Source organism: Phascolarctos cinereus, unplaced genomic scaffold, assembly GCF_003287225.1.
Source record: "Phascolarctos cinereus isolate Bilbo 61053 unplaced genomic scaffold, phaCin_HiC Scaffold_1;HRSCAF=81, whole genome shotgun sequence".
NCBI lineage: Eukaryota > Metazoa > Chordata > Mammalia > Diprotodontia > Phascolarctidae > Phascolarctos > Phascolarctos cinereus.
This window is the reverse complement of record NW_027555514.1, coordinates 277,376,505-277,402,055: the sequence shown is the minus strand read 5'-3', so window position 1 is coordinate 277,402,055 and position 25,551 is coordinate 277,376,505. Positions and strand designations below refer to the sequence as shown.

Sequence of the window (25,551 nt, the reverse complement as noted above, 5' to 3'; positions counted from 1 at the left end):
ATTGGTTCCTTTCACAGGGAAGCAACGAAAACTCTTGAGACTGAGTCTCTGCTTTCTGTGCCTACTTTTATACCATATACAACTAGTGGCCTCTCTCTCACTCTCTCTCTTTCTCTCTCACACACACACACAACACACACACACACACACACACACACACACACACACACACACACACACACACACCCCTGGCCTGTGCTCACCTTTGAAGTGCTTCATAAAGATTTCTTAGAAACAGTGACAAGAAAAGCCTCAGTCCCATCGCCAAGTTGGACAGTATCTCTAGCCCATTCCTTTCTTACCTCCTTTCTCTTTGATGTTTCATTTTCTGCCCAGTACTTTGCTTATCCTTCCTAAATACACCTGGAGGTTTCAAAGTCTATTCCTTCTATTCTCACAGTTGGTCTCCCTGTGTCCAACCTGCCTGTTTTGTACCCTGCATGCCATGGGGAGGAAGACAGGAGTTTCTGTAGAGGATAGCTGTTCCTTCTCACCTCTGCTGCCAGTCATTTACATGCAAGAGCCTCTGTCCAAGGTAGTGATGTTTCTTCCATTCATTCTTTGGAGTGGCAGCATCATTCTGTGGTCATTGGGTCAGCTTTATATGCCAACTCCTTATCATAGATGTCATACATCCTTCTGTATTCCTTTTAGGCAGTACATTTCTGTGGTTCCATGAGACATGTGGATCAGGACAAGGGATGGATTAGCTTCACTGAAATACAGATGATTGTAAAAGAATGAGAGTACCATACTACAGTGGAAATGGAGCTCAGTATGGAATCCCAGGACCTTTCTTATTTATGAGTTGAGTGACCTTGGGCAAATCACAGTCACTTCACTAGGACTCAGTTTCTTCATATATAAAATGCTATAGTCAGATTAAATATCCTCCAAGTTCTCTTCTAGCTCTGAATCTATGATTCTAAGATCCTGTGTATTTGTTTATACATTTTTCCAAAAGGCCAAGTATGACTATAGCCCTCTAAATGACTGTAGTACTTTGGAAGAAGCCCTTGGAGAGACAGCTGTTGCTTAAAATGTTTCTGGACCCCTATTTGGGAATTGTCTTCCAAGCCACATGCAAAAGCCTGTCTTAAGGATTTGGTAGGAATATCACAATGTCCCATTGATCCACTTATAGTATTCATATGTGAATCCTAATGATTTTTGACTGTTTTTGGAAATTGTATCTACTCTCAAAGGAATAAAATTTTCTTTTTCTAAAAAAATTTGGGGCAGCTAGATGGCTCAATGGATACAGCAACAGCTCTGGCATTCAAATCCAACTCAGAGACTTACTAGTTGTGTGATCCTGGGTAAGTCACTTAACCCAAATTGCCTCCCAGCCCCCAATTTTTTTTTTGCTTTTTGCATCATAGATCTCTTTGAGCATGAGATGCTGCTTCCATTCCCCCATCATTAACCATTCCTTTATAGCAAAGGAAAAAGTAGTCAAGCAAAAACAACTGACCCAGTAACTCACCTGAGACTGTATGCAATATTCTTAAATTGTAATTTTCCCCCTTTCAAGTGGGAGGGAAGATTCTTTATGCATTTTCTAGGATTAAAATTTCATTTCAACAATTCAGAGTTTGATTGCCATTTGGTATTTTTTTTCCTCATGTTGGGAAGGATCATGGTGAAGGTAAAGAGCTGGCCTTGAAACCAAGAAGACATGGGTTCAAGTCTCGCCTCTGACATATACTGACTGTGTGACCCTGGACAAGTCACTTAACCTCTTAAATGCTCTAGGCAATTCTCTAAGATTAAAATTTGGAGAGAAATGATCTGTACTGGCAGAGAAAGCATCCTCTCTAGGAGTTAATGGCAAAATCAGAGCTCGTGTCTCCATCTCCCTTCCTTGAACTTTTTAAAAGCATAACTCTTATTTTTGATATAATTGATTTCCTTTTCAATCCTTTCTACTTCATTTTATCCATTTAAAAGCATGATTCTGCTGAGTCCATAGACTTCACCAGACTGTCGCCCATGGGGTATGTGACCCCAGCAAAAGGTTAAGAACCTATGCTTTGTTGTATTCCCACTTTATCGCTCATACTGTTTTCCCAGTTCTCAGTGTAGGTCCAATGTGAACTCATAGACTCCTAAAGTTGGAAAGGGACCTTTGACCTAACCCTGCCCTGTTCCCTGCACAATTAAGTTCTCCTTTGTTGCTCTGTTCTGCCCAGGAGTCTTTCTGTCCACCCTTTGCAGACCACAGGGTTGGGAAGTGAAAGGCAAGGGATGTAATGATAGAATCAAGTGCAGAAACAACGTGAGCTTCTCGGGTTGTGTGACTTCTGAAGCAGAAGGGCGACACCCCTGTTGGGAGCAGAGAGGAGACATGGGGACATCTAGATGCCTGCCTCATTCTGATTCTCCAAGGCCATATATGAAGGATTGACAATGAAATCTCATTCAGAAACCTCTTTAGGATTGACAAAAGCCACAGCACAGAGGGGTAGGGACCACAAGGATTGTTGTGAAACTCCAAGGCTGACATGAAGATCATTATGAAAAACCTCTCTTCCTTCTTTGCAGAGGTGGGGGCTATGCATGACAAACATGGTATGTACTGTCAAACTGCTTCTCTCTCTCCCTCCCTCTCCCTTACCCTCTCCCTCTCACTCCCTCCCCCCATTTTCTCTCCCTTTCCTTCCCTTCCTCCCTCCCTCTCTCCTTCCTTCCTCCCTTCCAAGAGATGCCATTCTAAGTAATAGGATTGGAAGAGGATATATTCAGAAATAAGGTAATATAAAACCAGAAGACATCAATTAAAGAGAAAGAAGAGGAAAGGAGAAGAGAAGAAGGGGGAAAATAGAGGGAGGGAAGGGATATTCTAGCCAGTGCTAGATCATTATGACCTCCATTTTATGTATAAGGAAAGTGAGTCCTCAGCAAGTGAAGGAACTTTTCCAAGTTGAAATAACTAGGAAATGCATCATCTGAGACTAGAACCCAGGCTCATGTCCTTTCCACTATACCATGGTGTCTTTAAATATATAATCTATTTGTGTATATATACATACATGTGTGTGTGTGTGTATGTATGTGTGTATACATACATACTAACTCCTCTTTTCATGGCACTTTTAATATTTCTTAATTCCTACCTATATACATCTTTCTAATTCCTGTGAACAAGGAGATGGTATATGGATTGCTTCAGCAGTGAGGCAGTGAATTTTGACTAATTGATGAAATTTAAAAGCAACACCTTGGGATCTCTGAATGACAGCCCAGACTTGTGGAGTTTGGAATGAACTAACCAGGGATCTTGATGAAGGATATAATAATAATTGATGATATGATTGAGAGGTCATGTGATGCAGTGATTGGAGGGCTGGCCCTGGATTCAGGAAGAGCTGGGTTTGGGTCCTATCTGTGGCACACCCTGTGGCTGGGTAACCCGTGTGAAGATATTCTGGCATAGTACAAAGAACCCTGCTCTAAGGCCAAGGCATCTGGGCTTACATGCTGGGGGACCCTGAGTAAGTTACTTAACCATTCTGAATGGCCACCAATGTTTGCTTTTGATCTCTGATTCTCTGATTTCTGTGCTGTCAAAAAAGTCATTATGCTTCTCAGGGCCAAAGCTTCCTATTTGTAAAGTGAAGAAGGCAACCAGAAGATCTCCAAGGTCCCCTTTAATCCTTTCATTCGATGTTCTAAAGTCTCTCCCTCCTATTCCTTCCAGTGCAAATGCAGCGGTCTCATAGTCCTAAGAGAAGGTGTTTGGGTGGAATTGTCACAGTGCTGCACTCACCTCCTGGAGTAGAAATTGACTCTGCCTCAGGATACAATTGCATACCTTAAGAGAGGAAAAGGAATTCATTCATTCAGACATTTATTGAACACTTACTGAGAACAAGATGCTGCGTGATGTGCCAGGGGGAACACAAGGATGAATAAGATATAGTTCTTACTCTTCCCGAACCCACAGTTTATTAGGAGATAAACATGTTCAGAAATAAATAGAATAACTTATTGTACAATAACTTCATGAGACAAGTAGAAAGCAAATACCACAAGAGTTTGGAGGAGGAAGAGATTAATTAACCTCCCTGGGCCTTGATTTCTTCCCCTGTAAAATGAGAGGGTTGGGCCAGACAGCCTCTGAGGAGCCTTCTGGCTCTGAATTGATGATGCTGGGAACTTTTGGTTGGGAAAATTAGTTGAGGATTCACAGAGAGGGTATCACGTGAGCTAGGCCAGGGGTGTAATGTAGTAGGCAAAGATGAGGAGCAGTGGGGTGCAAGGAAGGTAGGGAGAGTGTCCCAGGCATAAAGAAGGGAGACACTAGGCTGGCTATTCTAAACACATGTGTAGAGCTCCTAGAAGTGGCCTGGATTTGGTGAAGACAACTGTTTTTCTTCTCTCTTTTAATGGAATAGGGAGGTTGGTGGCTAGATGTATGATTTCATTAACATACGAACTCCCAAATGAAGAAACTCCTTCAAATGGTACAGACGGGCACCTTCTCTGCAGATTAGTCTTAGAGATTCACTTCATGTGCAGGAAGTCACAACCAGGAAACATCAGAGACAGCATGAAACTGGAGCTTTTTGGTCCCAAAGCACACGCAGGCTTTCTGCCCAACACACCTACTGCCTCTCAATATAACTTAATGTAGAAATATAAATATATAAATATATATATATATATATATATAAACATATGTGTGTATATGTGTGTGTTTATATGTAGGCATATACATGTACATGTCGGTGTGTGTGCAGCTTTAATAAAAGCAGCTAGGTGACCCAGTGGTTAGAGTGATGGGCCTGGAGTCAGGAAGACATGAAATCAAATCCAGCTTACAACATTTACCAGCTCTGTGCTCCTGAGCAAGTCACTTAACCTGTGTGTGCCTCAGTTTCTTCACCTGTAAAATGGAGATAATAATACCACCTACCTTTCAGGGTTGTTGTGAGGATGAAGTAAGTGAATATTTGTAAAGCACATAGCTGGTACTTTATAAATGCTTATTACCTTCCTCCCCCTTCTCTACCCCCTTATAATAATGATTTCCTTCAAAGACTTAGCTCAAACATTACCTTCTACTTGAAGCCTTCCCTGATCCCACCAACTGCTAGCACCATCCCTGCCTAGACTATCTTATGTGTGTGTATATGATACATATATATGTGTGTGTGTGTGTGTGTGTATGTGTCTGTATACGTATGCATACATGTATGCATATATAAGTGTGACTGCATGCACATGTGTATTTATACATACGTGTATACATTCATACACAGCTATGCATGTACCTGTTGTCTCTCCTGTAGGTGTTTAGGTCCCTTGAAAGGTCAGAGACTGCTGCCCCCCTTTTATTATTTTTCCTTTTAAACTTGGTGTCTGATACATATGTGCTAAATAAATATTTACTGAGTGATGCCTATGTCACTAATAAGGAAACTGAGTCTCAGAAATGATTTGTCCACGGTATAGTAAGAGGCACAGGAGAGACATGAACCCAAGGTCACTCTGACTCTGTCCCTCTCTGTGTTTTGCTGCCTCAGATTTTTATTGGGGTTATTTTAACTGTAGCTAGCCTATACACAACCATCAGGCGATTATTGTCGGCTGTGTCGGGCATGGTACAAGGTGCTGCAGATACAAATACAAAAGAGAGCAGTTCCTGCTCTCAAGGAGCTTTCAATCTAACATATAAAATCAAAGATGATATCAATCTCCTTATCTGTAAAATGGGGATAAAAGGGCCTCTTGCATCTTCTTCTCAGGGTTGCTGTGAGGATCAAATGCAGTAGTGTCTGTAAAGTGCTTTGCAAACCTCAAACACCAAGGAAACATCATCTCCTATTATCAGCATTATGTGTCAAGTTCATCAGTCTAAAGCCATAGAGATCAAATCTCTCATTTTACAGATGAGGAAACTGAGGTGCAGAGAAGAGAAATACTTAGCCAAGGCCAAATAGCTGAGATAATAGAATTCTATCTCGAGAGCTGGAAGTCCAGAGGCCATGTCCAACCTCCTCATTTTACAAAAGAAGGAACTAAAGCCCAGAGAGTAGAAGAGACTTTCTCAAGGTCACACAGATAGGACCATAGATCTAGAGGTTGATGGGAACCTAGAGCCTATCCAATCCAACCGCCGAATTTTACCAATGAGGAAAATGAGGCACAAAGAGTTTAAATGACTCACTTAGTATTACGTAGATAGTAAGTTGATGATGTGGTTTGGACATTGAGTCAAGAAGACTGAGGTTCGAATGTGCCTCTGATACCTATTAGCTGTATAACCTTGGGCAAGTAACTCACCTTCTAGTGAACCTCAGTTTTCTCTTCTGTGAAATGGGGTAGTAATACCTTTTGTACCTACTTCCTGTGGGGCTTAAATAGCTAATATATGTAAAGTACTTTGTAAACCTGAAAGTGCCAGCTGTCATTGTTTGTGGCATTTTTATTCCTGACTTCTTCCCTGCTGACTACTTTGTCAGCAGAAAGCCAGCCTCAGAGATGCGAACACCTGGGTTCACATCCTGCCCTTGATCCATTCTTGCTTTATAGCCCTGGGAAAGTTACTTGAGTTCTGTGACTCAGGCCTCTCTCTAAGGTTGCAAAGAAGGTGCCAACCTGCATTAATAGAGAGAGTTTCTTCACCCAATACTGCCCCATACTAATATAATTACAAGTCTGGCACCTGTTCCTATCATTCCTTCTCTGCTACCTACAGTAAGACAAGGAATAGCCGTAGCTAAAGAAATTATCATAATTATAATCATCACCATCACCATCATCATTATCATCATCACCATCATCATCATCACTACCACTACCACTATGACTACTACTACTACTACTGCTGCTGCTGCTGCTGCTATTACTACTACTACTACTACTACTCCTCTTAGTCTTAGCCTCTGACCTAGAAGGAAGTTACCATCAAATTCCCACAAGGGATCCATTCTCAAGTGCAGGTGGCACCTCCTTTCTGAGAGGCACCTCTTAAGTGGAGAACCTTCAACAGACATTTTAATTAAGGACCATTAAGCTTTCTAACAAGATAGAAGTGTCAGCTGAATCTTCCCTAGCCATCAGAGAGGGAGCAAAGGCTCCCTTTTTGGCACAGCCATAAGGAGAATTTCCTAATTCTAACTAGCATATCAATGTACTTCCAGCTCCTTAGCCCCATGCTATGTTGGTTCAGGCTGGAAAGGCAGGGCAGCTGACCTGGATAGTGGTAGAGACTATAACAGGTCACTTTGGAATATAAATGATCATAATGGAAATAAAAATACCAGAATAAGCCATGATCAGAATTCTCTTAGTATCTGAAAAGGAAACTTCTCAGAAGAAAGGGGCTGAAAGTGGTCTGAGGTTAAATGCAGTCTTATTGTTGAAATTGATTATGCTTATGAGTCATATAATCAGATTTCGAGCCAGAAGTTTCCTTAGAGGTCATTGAGTACAATGTCCTCTTTTTACACATGATAAAACTGAGGCAGACAGAGGTTAAGTAACTTCCTTGGAGTCACAAGATTAGGAAGTGTCTGAGGCAGGATTTGAACTCAAGTCTTCCTGAATTGAAGTCCATTTCTCTAACCACTATGTAATTCTGCCTCTCTTTCATTGGCAGTGCAGAAATGAAAGGCAGTTTCTACTCAAAGGGCATGTTTACTATCAGACCTAGGTGGGCCAGATGAAGTATCAGAACTGTACCCTGAGAGAGCCCAGCCAGAATGCCCAGGCAGCTCGAAGCTGGCTTCAGTGTCTGCACCTCCCCCCGACCCCCGGTAACCTGACCAGCTCTGGTCTCATACATAAGACAGCAGGTCACACAGTAGAAAGTAGAACACAGCACTGTCCTTGGGGTCCAGAGCACCTGAATGCAAATCCACATGCTTTGTATTGCTGATATTATCATTCAGTCAGTCAGTCAGTCAGTCAGTCAGTTATTTACCAGGTATGCCTATCACACACTGAGTATTGTATATAGTGCTCTTCTATCTTCCAAATTTTTAAAGACTCCCTGAAACGTTCTTACCTGTCGTGGGTCCCTTGAGTAGGTTCACTCAGTGATTGACCCTGTGATGGCAGCAATTCATGAACATATCTCAGTTCTTTTCCAATGCATTGAACTCTATCTACAAACATAATCATTTAACTAACTTGTTAACCCACGTACCCCTCCCCAACTGAGTAGTTATGAAGCAGCTATTGTGTGCCTAGCATGAACCATTAATGTTACTAGCTGTAAAGAAAGACCACTAAACTCAGCCCTAAGACCATAGCATGTGACCAGTACATTGGTTCTAGTAAATATTTGGAATTAATAATAAATGTCCCTAATTGTAACCCAAACTTTTAATTAAATGAAAATTTTCAGTAGATTTCATCCTCAGAATTTTCTCTCACTTGAAATTAAAGTCTTGGGTTGTCTTTTAAGTTATTAAGGTTTGGCTAACTCGGATACCCCAATTATGGATCTACATTAATTTTTTAAACTATCTTCATTCATGGAATCTCCAGTTTACCATGTATTCAGGCCTCCTCTCCCTGGCTTTCCTTTACATTCCCTTCCTCTTCTTTCACTTTGCCTCTTCTCTTGTTGCATCCCACATCCTCACCCTCCCTCTTTTCTTTCCCTTGTCTCTCTTGCCTCTTCTGTTCCTGTCCCTCATGTCATTTTGCTTTATCCCTCCTCTTTCCTTGACTTTCTCCCTTTCCAGATCCTCTCGTCTATGTATAGCCGCTTCTGAAAGATGACCCTTGAGTTTCTACCTTCAGCAATTCAGCAAATTGGTATCACAATTAAGGAGGCAGAATAAATGAGCAGTGAGGTCAGGAAGGTAACAGCTGCTACCTGTAGTCCCAAGGAGTAGAAGAACTCTCTCAGGAACACTGAGATGTCTTATAAGCCTCATCTAATAACTGAAAGAACTCAGCTCTTTGGACTTCTATTCCAAAACAGCACTTAAAACTGTTAGAGAGCTGAGGGTGTGGACATGAAGGAGAGAAAAGAGAGGAAGGAGAGACTTTTGTTTGGAGTTGTTCAGCTCTGGAATGTCTGGTTACCTGGATGTCTTTCAGTATGTGTTTGTTTTCCCATGTGTTGTGTGTGTGTGTTCCTGAGAAAATTGTATGTATTGGATTTTGCTCTGAGTTCCCTGAGGTCCTAGGTTCAAAGTTCATCACAGGGATAGGGAGTAATAACTCTATATTTTAAGGTTACCTATTACATTGTGTGTGTTATTTTCATGATATATTTTGTTTTGACATGAGAAAAATTCCCTAGAAATACCCAAATAATGGAAGTATGAGGGATTAATTGATTATTGATAGAAAAAAAATAAGGCTCTGTCTTTTAGCTTTGATAGTATGGGATTGACTGAATTTTAACATTATATTTGACCAGAGTTGTATTTTCTCTCCATGGTGACTTCATTGGTTTTCTTGTCTTGTGTATATAATTCTTCGGCTCTACTTTATTCAATCTGTTACATTTAATCCATACCTTTCCATGTTCTTCCACACTCTTCCCATTCTTCTTCTTTAATAGCATAGTAATATTTCGTTCATGTACCATAATGTCTTTACCATTCCCCAATTATTGAACACAAAATTTGTTTACAACTTTCTATTATCCCAGATGATGCCCACTGTTACACTGCTACATTCTGAGCCCATTTACTTTTCTTCTTTTCCTTGCTTTCACTTTGCTTTGTCTCCTTTGTCTAAGAGAGCATACCACCCCCCCCACCCCTGGTCAGTAGTAGCCAAAGGACCCTGACAGAAATATTTAGTAAATTGTTACTATATTCAGGACACCATATTGTACATGTAAAAATGGAGACAAATATGATCCCTGCCCTCAAGTAGTTTTTTAATTCCATATGTGCATTCGTAAATGTTACTTAGCTGCGACATATACATGAAAATCTCGGCTACTAGGAACTTGACTTTCACAAAACTTAAGACTTCTAGAATGCCTCCAGACAGGAAAGTAGCTGAAACTACACACACACACACACACACACACACACACACACACACACACTTTATACAGTAGCACAACATACCATACCACACCTACTTCTTTGTCAAGAAGCTGGGAGAGGGGGAACAGATCCCGAGAAACCAACATAAGATAAAGGCAAGAAGAAGGGATGCCCCAAAGATTACATCTGTCATCCCTCAATGGATTGGTTTGCAGTATTTAAAGAAAAGAACATTTTGCTTGGCTAGTGATAGCTATAAATGGATGGCCTTTTCATGCAAAAACTGAGCATCAGGGGAAAGTGGATTAGAGATTGGAAAAGACAATACTGAGGAAAAGCAAAGAAAAGATCCCAGAAGAAGCCAGTGCAAAGTAATGGGCAACATCAGCACTAGCAACAGAAGTAGGGGTAAGCAGTAAACATCCCGACGGTGAGAAATGACAGCTCCACACTCTCAGGGAGCACACTCTGACTTGAACACCAGGACCATAGTCCTTGAATGTGCCTTCCTTGAAGCGGGGGTCATTTGTTTATTGGTTTGCCTGGAATCGCCAAGACCTAGTACAGTGTCTGGCTTGGAGAAGATGCTTTTAAAAATGTTCTTTGAATAAATGAGAGTAAGAGGAGATAACCACCTAATAATACTCGATATATCATGCCCTTGAAGGAATAAGATATTTGGTAATTAAATAATTGTTCACTAGAGAATTATACTCTGTCCAACAACTATAACTGAGGTGTGACAACACACAGATTACACCTGGAGGGAGCCCGCTGAACAGAAAGAAAAGAAATCTCTGCTTGGTTTGTGGTGTGTATAAAAGCCTAGTCTTCTCCTAGGACAACTGAGTGTCCAAAGATAGGAAATAAGGGATGGGAAAAGACAGGAAAGAGCCATAGGAAGAGCTGAGAGTCACCGGCGGAAAAAAGTCCTAGACCTAAGCATAGCTTGGAAGCAAATCTCTAAAATCCATCCCTATGTTTCCCTGATAAGAAGCGGGAGGCACAAGACTGCACACTTATCTTGAAATAGAAAAGCAGTGCATCATCTAACTTGGGGTAGGGAGAGCTGAATGATCAAATTAGATTAACTTTATATTAACTCATCTACCTTTTTTGTCAGAAAAGATAGATATTGGAATTATTTCAGAATTTGAATCAAACAGAACTGTAACATAGCTTCATCTCTCAATCAGTCATGCAAACATTAAGGAGATGTCCCACTATGTGTCAGACTAGACTGTGGTGCTATAGACAAAAATTAATTAGTTCCTGACCTCCAGGAATTTGCATTCTGTTGGGAGTGTGTGTGTGTGTGTGTGTGTGTGTGTGTGTGTGTCTGTCTGTCTGTCTGTCTGTATGTCTGTGTGTATAAAGAGAGAGAGAGAGAGAGAGAAACAGAAGGGGAGACATACACAAGGGAAAGAAAGACAACTATAAAATTGGGGTGCTGTGGCCACGTTCCATAGTAGTGGTTCCCCAGTGAAAAGATCAGAAGGTGTCGCTATCTGTAGCCCAATGCTTACTGACAAGCACAGGAAAAGAAAAGAGGTAGGTCTGATTCCTATCTGTCATTTACTAGCTGTGTGGCTCTAGATGAGATACTTTTCCTTCTGGAGCATTAATTTCTTAATGTCTTTAATTAATTTCTTAATTGGAATAAAACCTACTCTCTGTTTGGCAGACAATTTGCTCAGAGTTTTATTCAAACAAGTTGGCCAGCTGGGGAAAAATCCCTTTCTTTAGAAAGATTCTCCCCACACCTCTCTAATGGATACGTGTATCTTATATACATTAATTAGTTAGAATGTCTGTTAGGCCCAGAATTGCTAAATTAAGATAACCTTCAATTGCAGAAACAACATTATCAGTGGGGGTAGGGGAAGGATAGTAAAGGAGGGAAAAGGAACAAGCATTTATTAAACACCCACTATGTGTCAGGCACTGTGATAATCATGTTACAAATATTATCTCATTTGATCCTCACAACATCCCTGGGAGGTGGGGGCTATTGTTATCCCCATTTTCCAATTGAGGAAACTTGTGGCTTGCCCAGGGTCACGCAGTCAGTAAGTGACTGAAACCTGATTTGAACTTAGGTCTTCCCGCCTCCAGGCACAGCACTGGCACCAACAACATCACTTTGTGCCTTGAGCAAGGGTATGCACGGGTACTTCAACACCTGGTCTGTGCCTTCCTATAAACAGAAGAATATAATAACTTGTAGTTATAGATATTAATGGGGATGAAGCCATAATGTTTTCTCCCTCACTTCAAATCTAATGGAAAATGCTGTTTTAAAATCTAAGTACTTAAGCTAGGGGCAGCTGGGTGGTACAATGGATAGAGCATTGGGCTTGGCATGAGGAAGACTCATCTTCATGAGTCCAAATCCAGCCTAAGACGCTTACTAGCTGTGTGATCCTGGACAAGTCACTTAACCCCATTTGCCTCACTTTTTCATGTAAAATGAGCTACAGAAGAAAATGGCACTCTAGTAAATCAGTATATGTCCCCCAAATGGGGTCATAAAGAGTTGGACATGGCTGAAATAGCTGAACAAGGACACTTAAGCTAAGCCACCTTCTACAGTAATATGCAAAATGGAGTCAAGATCTGTTTTTTGTTATAAGGATCCAAGGAGATGCTGGAGATAAAATGCTTTATAACTCTCAAATGTTACATTAAAATGATGACAAGGATGGTATGATGAATACACAGTCAAACTGAGTCTTTTTCTACTGGAGTGGGATTGGATGTATAGATAGAGATAGTGGAGAGGGGGAGTATTTAAGTGAAGAAGTTGCTTCAGAAGGACTTAGTGTCTTTCTCATCGAGCTCATTGATGAACAGTCCATGTCCTGAACAGTTTTATGATACTAGTGGAGCCAGTCTATCCTGGTGACACTTCCCACCATCTACCATGGCAGATATAAGTGAATCAAACACACTGAATTTGAAGAGAATGAGAGCAGGCCAACAATTCTTTATTGTTCTTTTGCTGCAGGCTCCCATAAAGGGAAAGCATTACTGATTGAAAATTGTCATCGTCTAGGAGTTTTAAAAGCTGCCATACATTTACCTGTTGTTTGCAGACCATAAGCTGATGTATGGATGGGACTCACACACTATTTTCTGACTGATTCCACTGTATCTTTGTACCTGTGCAACAAAAGAACATTTCAGAGACACAGGCTTACCTGTCTTACAGCCAAGCTGTGCTACTGTTAGAAAATTGTAGAGTTTGCTGATATCAAATCCCCCATTGGGCTTCTCCCACTTTTACCATCAACTTATAGATCATAGTTATCTGAAACAACAGACTCCCCAGCATGGCTGAATCAGGATGGAGATGGTAAGCCCAGTTGTGACTAAAATGGTATTTGAATACAGAGTAGGGGCAGATAAGCAAGTTGTCATTATAAAAAACCAAATTGTTGGGAGGAGAGGTTGGGTGCAGTCAATAATGCCTTATTTTCCCAAATCACAAAATCTCTGATGTTAGAAGGGACTTCAAAGATTATTCAACTCAACAAATAGTAAGTGTCTTTTTGTGCTGCATGCAGTAGCGGGTTCTTTGGGAGGAGGGAAGAGGAGGAGTAAAAGACAGAGATAGAAGAGAGGAGAGAGAGAGAGGAGGAAAGAGTAGGAGAAACAAGAAGGAGAAGACAGGAGAGGCAACAAGAGGAGAGAGGAAGGGAGGATTGGGGAAAGGAGAGAGTAGGAGAAGAAAGAAAGGAATAGAGGAGACATGGTGAAAAGGGAGAAAGAAGAATTGAAAGGGAGGGGATGGAAAGGTACCCTCTGTCTCCTGAGAGAGTTTACATTCTACTAGGCCACCTAGCCCAACCCATTTCTGGACAAGAATCACCACTGTCAGCATTGCCAACGCATAGTCATCCGGCCTTTGCTTAAAGACCTCCAGTCATAAGGAACTCAGGGCCTCCTAAGGCAACTCATTATACTTTGGGACGACTTTAATTCTCAGGTAATATTTCCTTGTGTCAAATCTAAAGCTCTTCTCTGCAACAATTCTTCCTGGTTCTGTCCCTGGGGCCAAGCAGAATAAATGTAATCTGATTTCTCTAAAACAGGTCCATAAATATTTGAAGAGTATAGCCATGTATGTTTCCTCATTCAACAGTGAGTTCTCTAAGGGCAGAAACTGTCTTTTGTCTTTGTGTGCCCACTGCTTAGCACAATGCCTAGTACATAGTAGGTGCTTAATAAATGCTTCTCGACTGTCTTTTCTCCTGACCCAATACTTGCCTCTGCCTCTACTCTAGTGACCACCTCCCAATCATTTTACACTGGATCCCGATGCTTCAAAGAAATCTTGGTGTGAGCTTAGCTTGGCCTCTCAGTCGTCTTTATTCTTTAACTGGTTTTTAACCCTGGCCTGATTATCAGTACTGGATTGTCATTCTGGGCCCTGATACTTTCCTAATCACTGAGAAATTCTAGTCCTTCTTTGTGGAAATCTGACCTTCTGTTCTCTCCCTCCTACAGTTCACAGGTTAAATTGTTTTGTCAGTCCTGAGCTAAAAACCCTGCCTCCCACTCTCAACTGTTTTCTGCACCCCTCCATCTGTACTAGCAGCAGTAGGTTCCTCCCGTTCTAGTAGTCACCCCTCATATCCATCTCTCATCTCTGCCTTTGCCAATCCAGGATTTCCCAACCTCATTTTCTTACTTGAGACATGGTGAATAAAGGCTGAGCTTCTTTGCGTAACAAAATAAAAGTTCAGAACAGAGACAAAACCACAGTGAGGAAATCAGTGCTGAACAGTTATCTAATCAGTGGAAGATCTGAGTTCAGATCCTGCCTCAGACTGTTGTTCTTCATCCTTCATTCTAGAAAGGGACCAATGGCATCAGGTGGGTGATGTCTTGAATTGTAAATGAATTGGATTTAAGTGCAGCAGCATTTTGCAAAGTAGTTAGTCTCACTCTCTCCTGCAGAGTCATCTGAGTCCTATGGCAAGACATAAGTCAGGACAACTGGAGATGACCCCAGCTGCAGTAGGAAACCTTGGCCTTTTTAAGCTAAGGTCTTTCCCAGGTCTCAGTTTGTCTAAGGCAATACCCATTCAGTGATTTAAGGCTAGGTAAGAAATAACACAAAAATGATCTAGTTTGCCTACTGGAAAAAAAAATCAATCTGGGAGGGGAAGATCCTCATTGTTTCTGGCCAGAACAGAAGCAATTGCTATTTACACTCATCGTGAGCCATCAAAATCGGAACAGTGACCAAGTGAGGCTGGGGCTGGGACCTATTATTGGCCAATCAGTGAGAGCCAGTGATTTGGGTTTAATGCATGGTCAAGCAGCTCCATTTGAATCCCAATGGGATTTATCCATGCCTAGTTTTGCAGAGCTCTATTTCCAGAAATCATAAATGAAACTACATGGAACAGAAGAGTTAATTGTCCCAGTTTTTAAAAAGCAAATAGAATAAATAAGTAGGGAAGAGAAAAAAAATCTAGCCCCCAAATCACAAGATATTTTGTGGGGTTTAAGCAATTAAAATTTATATTGCTTTGGGCAAAGCACCCACATGTAAGAGTCTGATTCCACATGTGGACAGAGGGAGGGAAGGAAGGAAGGAAGGAAGGAAGGAAGGAAGGAAGGAAGGAAGGAAGGAAGGAAGGAAGGAAGGAAGGAAGGAAGGAAGCTGCCCAAGACACTTACTAGTTATATGATCCTAGGCAAGTCATTTAACCCCCCTGGGCCTCAGTTTCCTCATCTGTAAAATGAAAAAGTTGAACTAGATGACTTTTGGGGTCCCTTGGGGCTCCATATCTATGAGCCTAGGAAGATCACAGTGTTCCATGATTCAGCCACGGAGCTTCCCTGGGAGAATAGGCAGGTTTATGAGATGAGCTTTCATACCAGGAAACAGTTGGAGATCATTGAACACTCTGGGCAGTTTCTTCATCTTAAAATGTGGATAATTACCTGCCTTTCCAACTTCACAAGGATGTCATAAGGACTACATGAGAAAGTCAATATTAATGAGAGTACTAGCTGTCAAGCACTATAGAAATGTACGTTGCCCTTACTTTTTTTTATAGTGGCCATCTTGTTAATCTTTCCTCCAGGCACTATTTTCAGATTCTCTGGCCATTCTGAGGGCAGCTAGGCTCTGAACCCTGGGTCCTTCCATGAAAGATGCATTCGCTAAGTAACTGTTATGTGTAGGGCTTTCTGCCCTCCAACTTTTAACTCCTAAATTAGATCCTATCTAGTAGTCAGCAAGCATTTATGAAATATTAGGGGCTAGGTGCTGAAGATAGAAAGACAAAAATAGAGTCCCTGCCCTAAGGAGCTTACATTCTATTAGAGCAGATAAAATGTATACATCTAATTATATTCAAAATAGGTATGAGGTAGTCGGGGGAGTGGAATTGGGAAAATTAGGAGGTGCCATTTGAACTGAAATTTGAGGGAGGCTAGAAATTCTAAGAGGTTGAGGTGAGGAAGAAGTACATTCCAGGCATGGAGCACAGATCATGAAAAAGCACAGAGATAGGAAATGGAGCATTATGTATGTGGAATAGCAAGAAAGTCAATCTGGTTGGACTATTGCATGAATAAAAGAGATCCATGTATAATAAGGCTACAAAGGTGGTTTGGGCCCAGATTGTGTACTTCTTTATATTCTAGCTAGATTTTGGAGCCCTAAATCTCTCTCATTGTTCTTCTAAAGATCCCCATGATGCCTATTTCCAGGTAGATTAGGAAAATCTGAGAAGTAAATGGCATCTGATATGAACCTTGGAGGAAATGAAAAATTCTAAGGGTAGGATACAGGAGAGAGTACATTTTAGGCATATGGGGCATCCTGTCCCAAGGAAGAGGAAATGGAAATGCTGAGTTGGGGGAGTAGTAAGGAGGACAGTTTGCCTGGATGACAAACTGTAAAAATGGAATTAATTTTAAAACATCTAGGAAATTAGGCTGGGGCTAAATTGTGAATGGTGTTAAGTGACCAATTAAGTTAGCATTTTGTCCTAGAAGTAATAGGCAGCCATTGAAAGCTCATGAATAAGGGAACAACATAATCAAGGCTGTACTTTAGGAAAATCACTTTGGCAACCCAGTGGAGGATAGATTGGCAAGAGGAGAGACTGGAATCCTGAAAGTCAGTGAGAAGGCCAGTGCAATAGTCTGGGAGATGCCTGCTGAGGGCCTGGGGTGGTCTTGCAGTTGGGTGAATGATGTGGAAGTTATGATCGAAGTGCAATTGACAAGTCATGGTGGCCATTTGGAAACGGAGCGTGAAAGAGAGGGAGGAGTTGCAAACCTGGGTGGATCAAAGGGTGGCAGAGCCATGCAAAGAATGGGACATTTCCTAGAAGGACAGCTGGAAGGAGAAAGATGATACATCCATTTTGGGATGTATTAAGCTTCAGATACTAACCTCAGAAAGTGAGTTATTTTTCTTTATTTAAGGTATCATCAGTTCTCAAAATCCAGAGTCTATCCTCTATTAAGTGAATCAAAAATCTCTAAGATGCTACAGTACCCTTTCTAGAAAAATATGGCTTATCGACACCACTCATTCCTTCCATTAGTGCAGATATTTGAGTGGTACAGTTATCTTTGTTTCACTATTAGAACATTTGAATTTAAAGATATCAGCATGGGAATCCCTGCTAGATTGTTCTTTCATTGAATAACTGCATGACTTGGAGACCTAGCTCCTAAAAATTCATTATGTCTATAGAATTTTTTCTTTTCTTTTCCATCTCCCCACCTCCTTTCTTTCCCTCCCTCTCCATAGCAATTTGTCAGCTGCTGCTATCTTCTAGCATTCCCATGGTGTGCATCCTCCTAAAACCCTCAGCTCCATTCAGATGGGGAAGTCACAGTTCTCTGGGTGCTAGTCAACTGTGGCATTGCTGGCCAACCCTACCATTTTACTTCTGACAAATTACAGCCTCCTCATGCATGGCCTTTAATGAAGAGAAGGAAAAGATAAAGACATGTCTTCAGACAGAAGAGAGGTTACCAGACCAGGAGACAAACTCAGAAGACCTGGGAAACAAAAGAACAAGAAATCTGGAGGGGGTTTGTGCCTCTAATTATCCACACTCTATAGCTTACATCTAAGAAATAAGTGTCAGACTCACTCTGCATTAGATGGCATGATCCAGGGAGGCCAAATTTCATGTGTAAAATTTACAGGACAGAGCCAGCTTGTTCATAAATTCGGGGTCTGGGGAAACAGGATCATTGAGTAGTAGGTTCTTAAAGTTGCCTCCATAAGTTTAACATTTTTCCAATCCTACTCCCTCCTCCCTCCAGTGAGGAAGTGTCTTTGGGTTCCTCATCCCATCTCACTGAACCAAATTTTCTTCCAAGTACTAGAATTCCTATTTGGGACCATAGAGATCCTCAGTTCCAAAACCCTTCAATCTGTACCTGGGCCCAAAGGTGGATTTCCTCTGTCCTATTTGGTGTGGATGAAGATGTTGTCATACAGAACCCCCATCCTCCTATTAACTCAAGTTGATTCTTCCCTCCCCTCAGAACTGTTGTGAGACAAGATAAAATGTAATAGATACACAAAAGTTTGAATTGACTTCTTACCAACAGGATTGATCTGAAACATGACTGGGAGCCCATTTGGCAAAAAATAGATAAGGACCACTCTGCAGATTGAGCAAGATATCACAGAACTTCCTTGTAGGTGCTTTTACCTGCCTTAGACCTGCTTTTACTTCAAAATAACAATCATTTTTACTGTAGTAATTGTTTATCTGAAACCTCGGGCTCCTAGTGGGCCATTGTGCTAGTGGTGGAATCTTTCCCAAGATGCTGGACATAACAGGTGGCCATCCAGTCCCTTCTCAAACACTGCCAGCAATGGGCAGCTTACTCTGCATAAAGGGGGACCTTATTCTACTCAATTTTAATGGCTTTAATTATTAGATGCTTCTTGTTTGCTGAACTGGAATCTAACTCCCTATAATTTCCAACCATTCATTAGTGTTTTCCAATTCTTAAAACTACATGCACACATATATGTATATGTATTATGTGTATGTATACACACATATATACACACATATGTACACACATTTGTATTTATAGGTACACACATTATTATTCTAGAACACAGAGAGAGCCATCTTCTACCTGACAACCTTTCAGACACTGAGAACAGTGATTGTGTCCCTTCTCTCGGTTTTCTTTTCTTCAAGTTAAACTGCAAGTTAGTCAACAAATATTTATTAAGGTCTTTGAATGTGCTGGTGCTTTGGGTGCGAAGGAAGAATAAAAAAATAGTCCCTGCTCTCAAGGAGTATACATTTTAATAGGAGAGACAATATGTAAATACCTAGGTGTGTGTGTGTGTGTGTGTGTGTGTGTGTGTGTGTGTGTAACACACACGCACACACACATAGGGTATAGAATGTTCAGGGAAAATTTGTGTGTCTGTGTGTGTGTACAGAATGTATAGATTTGTGTGTATATGTGTGTATGTGTATAAAGATTATCTGAAAGGGGAAGGCATTAGTCGAAGAGAGTGAGGAGACACTAGGAAATACCCACATGTCTTTCATCTGTCCCATTTGTGACTTGGGGCGGGGAGGTTCTGAATATTACTAAAACAAAGATCTGATCACCTTCCTCTGGATGCTCTCCAGCTTATCCTTTCTAAATTGCAACTAGCAAAATGAAATGCAGTACTTTAAACATGACTTGATTAAGATACAGTACAAACAGGCTATTTATGCCCCTTCTTCTGAACATTCCACATCTATTAATAATGGATTACCTGAGGCCACAGGACTTTGGCTGCCACATCATCCTATTATCTCACCTGAGATTGCAGTTCTCTAATCTCCAGGTCTTTTTTCCCCATGTTACCTTATATTAAGTTACGTCTCCCCAGTCTGTCTTTGTGTTATTGACTTTTTGAACCTGAGTGAAGAATTTTGCATTTTCTTTGACACTCCAATATTTCCAGGAACTGGGTTTTCATTAGGGTCGGTGATTCCGCTGATGGTGCAAATTACAATCCTTGTATGGCTTAGCGCACGGTCTTGATGAGTTGCCATGGTTGAACACCCATTGCTTTTTAGCCAGTGTGGTGAGCAATCTCATCACTTACTGAGTTTGCTCTTTAGATGCCAGCCTTGCATTCCATCACCAGACTTCGATAGAGCTTTCCATGCCAGTCATAACTTGTAAGTACCCAGGGTCACTTCCATGGGAGGGTGATGCTCCAGCAGAGAACAGTAGTCAGAGAGACTTGCTATTTATACTGATTGACTTTCATCTTTTTTTAAAAAAAATCCTACATTACATAAAATCATTTTGGAGGCAGATGATGTTATGTGGAATCCAGAATGTTAGATCTTGCTCTCAGGTGCTATTTTTGAGTGTGGGAAAGGGGGAATTCCCAGGAATTAAGGGGTTTAGAATACCCCTTTGCATGTAAAGTGAAGCTTGAAATTAATTGAGGGATTTTTCTTTTATTAGTTTAGGATATTGGGAGGCAGTGGGGGATAGTGAAGGCTTTTCTGCTTTTTTTTTTTGTATTTGTGAACTTTTACAAATCCTACACCCAGGAAGCCCCTTATAGTTAGTTTGTAAAGAACAATTTTGTAAATTTCTTGTTCAGAGTTCAGAATTCATTATTAGGATCACAGAATTAGTTCTCAGCAATGGATCTCAGAGATTACCTAAGACAAAGCCCTCATTTTAAATTGAGGGGTAAAGGCATAAAGAGGGAGAGAGGCAAGTACCTCTAGCCCAGGACTACACTCCCAGTAGTATGTACCAGAGCCTGTATTTGAAGCCAGACTACATAAAAGTGTTGTCAGTGATGGTTTTGGTTGCCAAAGTAGTCCACACCAAAGCCTCCAAACCTCTTCTTAAATCCATAATAAGTGTTGAACTGATATCACTCTTTCCTATCAGTTTCCAATTTCATCAGTTTTACCTCTACATGAGCTTGTTTCCTCAAGCCCCTACTTGTTATTCTGCACTGGAATTATGTGTGTATTTGTATGCAACAAAGCAAATGTAGATTCTTAAGACAACTTAAATTCTTTTTTCATTGTGGCTTCACAAAGCCACATTGCCCTGCATAAGTCACCGCTAAATAAATGCGTTCTGGATTAGACTGATTGATAATCTAAGTATAAAGTGGTGCTTTCTTATTTGGACATTTTTATTTATTGAAAGGGATAAAACAAAGACATATATGGAGAAATGTTGTAAAAAAAAGCAGCGTTAGAATAGTGTTTGGGGAAACAAAAGCCTCTGTGAGGACCTGAAGGAAAGCAGCCTGTCAAAGGAAACCAAATGACTGTTATGAGGACTTTGAGGGTGATAGATTATAGCGGTAGGGAGACATAAATGTCAGAGTGATTAGAGTATTGGAATTAAAGCCAGAAAGCCCTAAGTTTAAAGCCTTCCTCACATCCTCACTGGCTTTAGGACTCTGCCCAAGCCAGTCAACCTCTCTGTACTTTGGTTTCCTTACCTATAAAATTAGAACATTGCAATTGATGGTGTGTCTCTAAGGACTTTTTCAACTCTGAATAATTGATCCTCTAATCATATGGAATCTTTATAATCATGACATTTTTTTGCTAACTGTGGGACAATTATATATTGCTTTTCTCTAGTGGGTCTGATAGAAGTGTGAATTTTGCTCTCTAACCATAATATAAAAGTAAATCATTACACATGAGGAAGCTTTTCTTTAAAGCAAAAGAGGCACAGAAGCTAAGAAAACAAGACAGAAGAGGTACACAGAGAGAGAAGCAGATGGTGGAGATAGAAACAGAAAAAGTACGAGTAGCCAAACAAATAGAAATTAGGCTACCCCTTGCTGCTTGAAAAGAATATAGTATGATGACTAGAGGAAGACAGGCTGATGCATCTTCTACTGGTAACTGAGCTGATTGGAGGAAAGTTCTGCTATTTAGAAGAGTTAACTATAATAACATTTGTCTTAAAAGAAACTGTTGTAATCCAGTGCCTACATATCAGCCCTGACCTTGATATTCTCTTAGTTGGGCATAATGTGCATATGATATAGCTTTACTGGAGAACAAGCATGAACCCCCATCACAGGAAAGATTATTTTTAGAACATACTTGAATACTCCCTTATTATTCTTCCTCTTGATCATATTGAAAATAATATTAGAGCATCCTCTGGTCAAATGGATTCACCAGAAACCTGGATATAATTTTGGAAATGAGTTGTGATCTGACTGCAAGTATTTCATTTCTAACTTCCTAGAGCTACTCCCTAGCCCTCAGACAAAACTTAACTGGTCGAGCTTGGGAAGAGAAGAAACACACATGCAGGTTTTCCATTATCATCAGCTATGATGGAGAAAGAAGAAGCAAGAAGGAAACAAATAGGTCTTGATTCACACTGGAGTGATTATCCAGTTGACTTTGCCTTCTGGTTACCCATTGGCTTGCTGGAGTATGACAACTGCCCAAGAATGACTGAACAAGATTTGGATGAATTATGTGAGCAGATTATCCTCCATGTGGCCACAGTACTTTAAATCACATTTTAGTCCCTTTCCTCACTCTTACTGCAGTTTCATTTATTTTCATTGGTTCTTCCTTTCCCTTTATCTTATTTTATTTTTATCTTTTTACACTCTCTTAAATCCCATTTGGGGAAATTGCATTTGGGAAATTGCTCAATGCTTTTGATGGTCCCAGACTGCTCCTTGCTAAAAAACCCATCTTTTTTTAATGCCAATGTTCTCCCAAGGATATTATAGGGATGTGGATCACAGAATACCATAGGGGTGACCCACAGGGTAATGGAAATTCAACTTGATTCAATAAACATTTATTTAATTCCTACTATGTGCAAGTCACTATGCTTGTTTGTGGGTATACCAAGATGAAAAAAAAATACATACTCCCTACCTCCAAGGAATATATAATTTAATACAAGGGATAATAAGACATGCAAATAAATGCTCATTGACTGGGGAGTGGCCCAACAAGTTATGGGACATGAATGTAATGGGATATACTATGCTGTAAGAAAAGATGAATGCAATGAATACAGACAAGTCTGGGAAAATCTACATTAACTACTGCAAAGTGAAGTAAGAAAAGCCAGAAAGGTGACATGCAGTGACTCCAACCTCAGAAATGGAAACAACACCAATCATGCAATTGGAACAGAAGAATGAAAAGTTACAAGGACTGAGCTGGGCCCCAAAGAAGAGAAAGGAGAAAATACCTCCCTTATACTTCTTCACACACATGAAGGGGTATGGGTCTTACCCACTGCATACATGAGATGTCTTCAATATATTGATTAGTTTTGCTGGACTTTCTGTTAAGTTTTTCCTCTTTTAAAAAAAATCTACATTCTAAGAATTCATTTTGACTAAAGAGGTAAAGTAACTTACTGAAGGCCTCACAGCTAGCAAGTGGTCAAGCCAGGAATTCAATGTAAGTCTCTTGACCATAAGAGAAAACCTGGGAAATAACAGATGTGAAATTGATTGGTAAACGATTTCTGTCTTGACAGCAGTACTGGATAAGGCTAGCAAGTTAAAGCAGCTACAGATTGTGAAGAGCCTTGAATGCCAAAGGACTTTGAGACGAACTGCAACAACATCACCACCAGTCAGTCAGTCAACAAGCATTTATTAAGCACTTACTGTATACCAGGTACTGTGGTAAGCACTAAAGATGCAAAGAAAAATAGCCCTGGCTCTCAATGAGCTCCCATTCTCATGGGGGAATCAATACATAACTGATTGGATATGTGCACACCAGTTATGCACTCTGTTGATGGAAGACACATCTCCGAGTGAAAGTACTAGCAGCTGGAGGGGAAGGAAAGGCCTCCTGCCCAAGTTGGAGCTCACACTGAATCATGGAGGAAAGCCAAAGAAGCTAAGAGGAGGTGGAGAGGGGCAGTATTCCTGGCAAAGGGAACAGGTAGTGCAGAAGTAGGGGAAATCGAGTGTCACATCGACAGCAACAACAACGATTTCATCAGGAGCTATTTCATTGTTGAGCAGCTTAATGAGGAAACTGATCAGTACCTGTCCTGTGCCTTAGAGACTTAGATGAAATCCCTGGCCAGTGAAAACTTAAAATGACTTGCCTATAGTTATATCACCAGTGTGTCAAAGGCAGGCCTTCTTGACTCTGTGGCCTTTAACCACTATGTTACACTTCCTCAAAAATAAATTATACTAGGTCACATTTACCCAGCACACTGAGTAAAGTTGTAAAAGCGTTTAATAAAGTGGGAAGCAGCCACATCATTGATAACGCTGGTCCTGCCCATCTATCACAGAGGCTTATACCCTCTGATTGTGTAACCACATCAGCATGAGTGCCCATGTTAGAGTCTCTTACTTTAGCCAGAGACTGCCTCTTTTTTGAGGAAAGCCAAGGAGAGTGACCTGACAGCCTGCTGAGGTGCGGCTCAAAGGCCTTGTTTAACTTTACTTTCTCCACTCAGTGATTACTGTCACTATCCTGTTACTGTAACAACTAGGCAAGGACTTGGAAGAGCTGAGAGAGAAAGGGCGGGAGATAGAGGGAAGGAAAGGAAGAGAGAGGCGGGAAGAGAAGAGAGGAATTAGTTCATACTTTATGAGCAGTCAGAGAGTCTGCTTAGGTCCACCTGTGCATGAGTATGTACTTGCCCACCTGTCATGGAGCTGGCATTTTTGTGTTCTTCAATGCCAACCTCTGATACAGGTGGGCAATGAAATCAAGGAAACTCAGTCTCTGTTGTCTCTCCTCATGAGCTTCAAAGCCCAGCCAAAAATACAATAATGCAGAGACACAGACTCTAGTATCATAGAACCTAGGTTTGAATTATGTGCCTGCTGCATGTGTGACTTTAGACAAGCCACTTTATTTCTTTTTTTTTCTTTTTTCTTCTTTTTTTAAAAATTGTAGACAGTTGGGGTTAAGTGACTTGCCCAGGGTTACACAGCTAGAAAGTGTCAAGTGTTTGGTCTGAGATCGGATTTGAACTCAGGTCCTCCTGACTCCAGCCAGTGCTCTATCCACTGCACCACCTAGCTACTCCTGACAAGTCACTTTATTTCTCAGAGCCTCAGTTTCCTCATCTATAAAATTAAGGGATTAGACTATATGACCTCTGAGGTCCTGTTAAGCTCTAGATTTAAATTCCCTTTGAACTCTAAGTCCTATAACTGAATGATTCTAGTTCAATTAAATTCAATTTAGCCCCCAAAACAGACAATTCCCTGACCTTGGTCTTTGGAAAAGACAAAAATTAAGCAAACTTCCCACCTTCAAGGAGTTTATAGTCTATAGATTCATTCATTTTTCAGAACAATTAGAAAAATCTGAAAAATGAAAACTGATTTTAAAGACACTCAAAATTCTACAGGTAGCTTTCCAATGACTATTCTGAAATTCCCTGGGGTGTGCAGTCAGAACCATGGCCAGCTCACTGTGAGACAAAGTAGGTCCACCAGTGGTACATGATGCCCTGATGGATGCCATATGGAGTCTTGGTTCACAGTTAGGAAGTGCTGAAGAGGTTGAAAAAGTTTAAGAAGCCCTGGCCAAAAGGGTGT

The 25,551-nt window shown here is 40.8% G+C and overlaps 1 protein-coding gene and 1 long non-coding RNA gene across 5 annotated transcripts in view; one reads left to right on the top strand and one right to left on the bottom strand.

Annotated features, from left to right (window-relative positions):
• LARGE1 (LARGE xylosyl- and glucuronyltransferase 1) overlaps positions 1-25,551 on the top strand; it is a 602,000-nt gene that overhangs the window by 397,786 nt on the left and 178,663 nt on the right. The gene's annotated exons all lie outside the window — the stretch shown is intronic.
• Positions 3,307-25,551, bottom strand: part of LOC110205709 (uncharacterized) — a 49,848-nt gene continuing 27,603 nt past the window's right edge. The window contains exons 2-4 of the long non-coding RNA XR_002323664.2: positions 18,104-18,189; positions 13,051-13,130; positions 3,307-3,814 (exon numbers count right to left, since the gene is read on the bottom strand). This is a non-coding gene — a long non-coding RNA (uncharacterized LOC110205709). The remainder of the gene's footprint in view (positions 3,815-13,050; positions 13,131-18,103; positions 18,190-25,551) is intronic.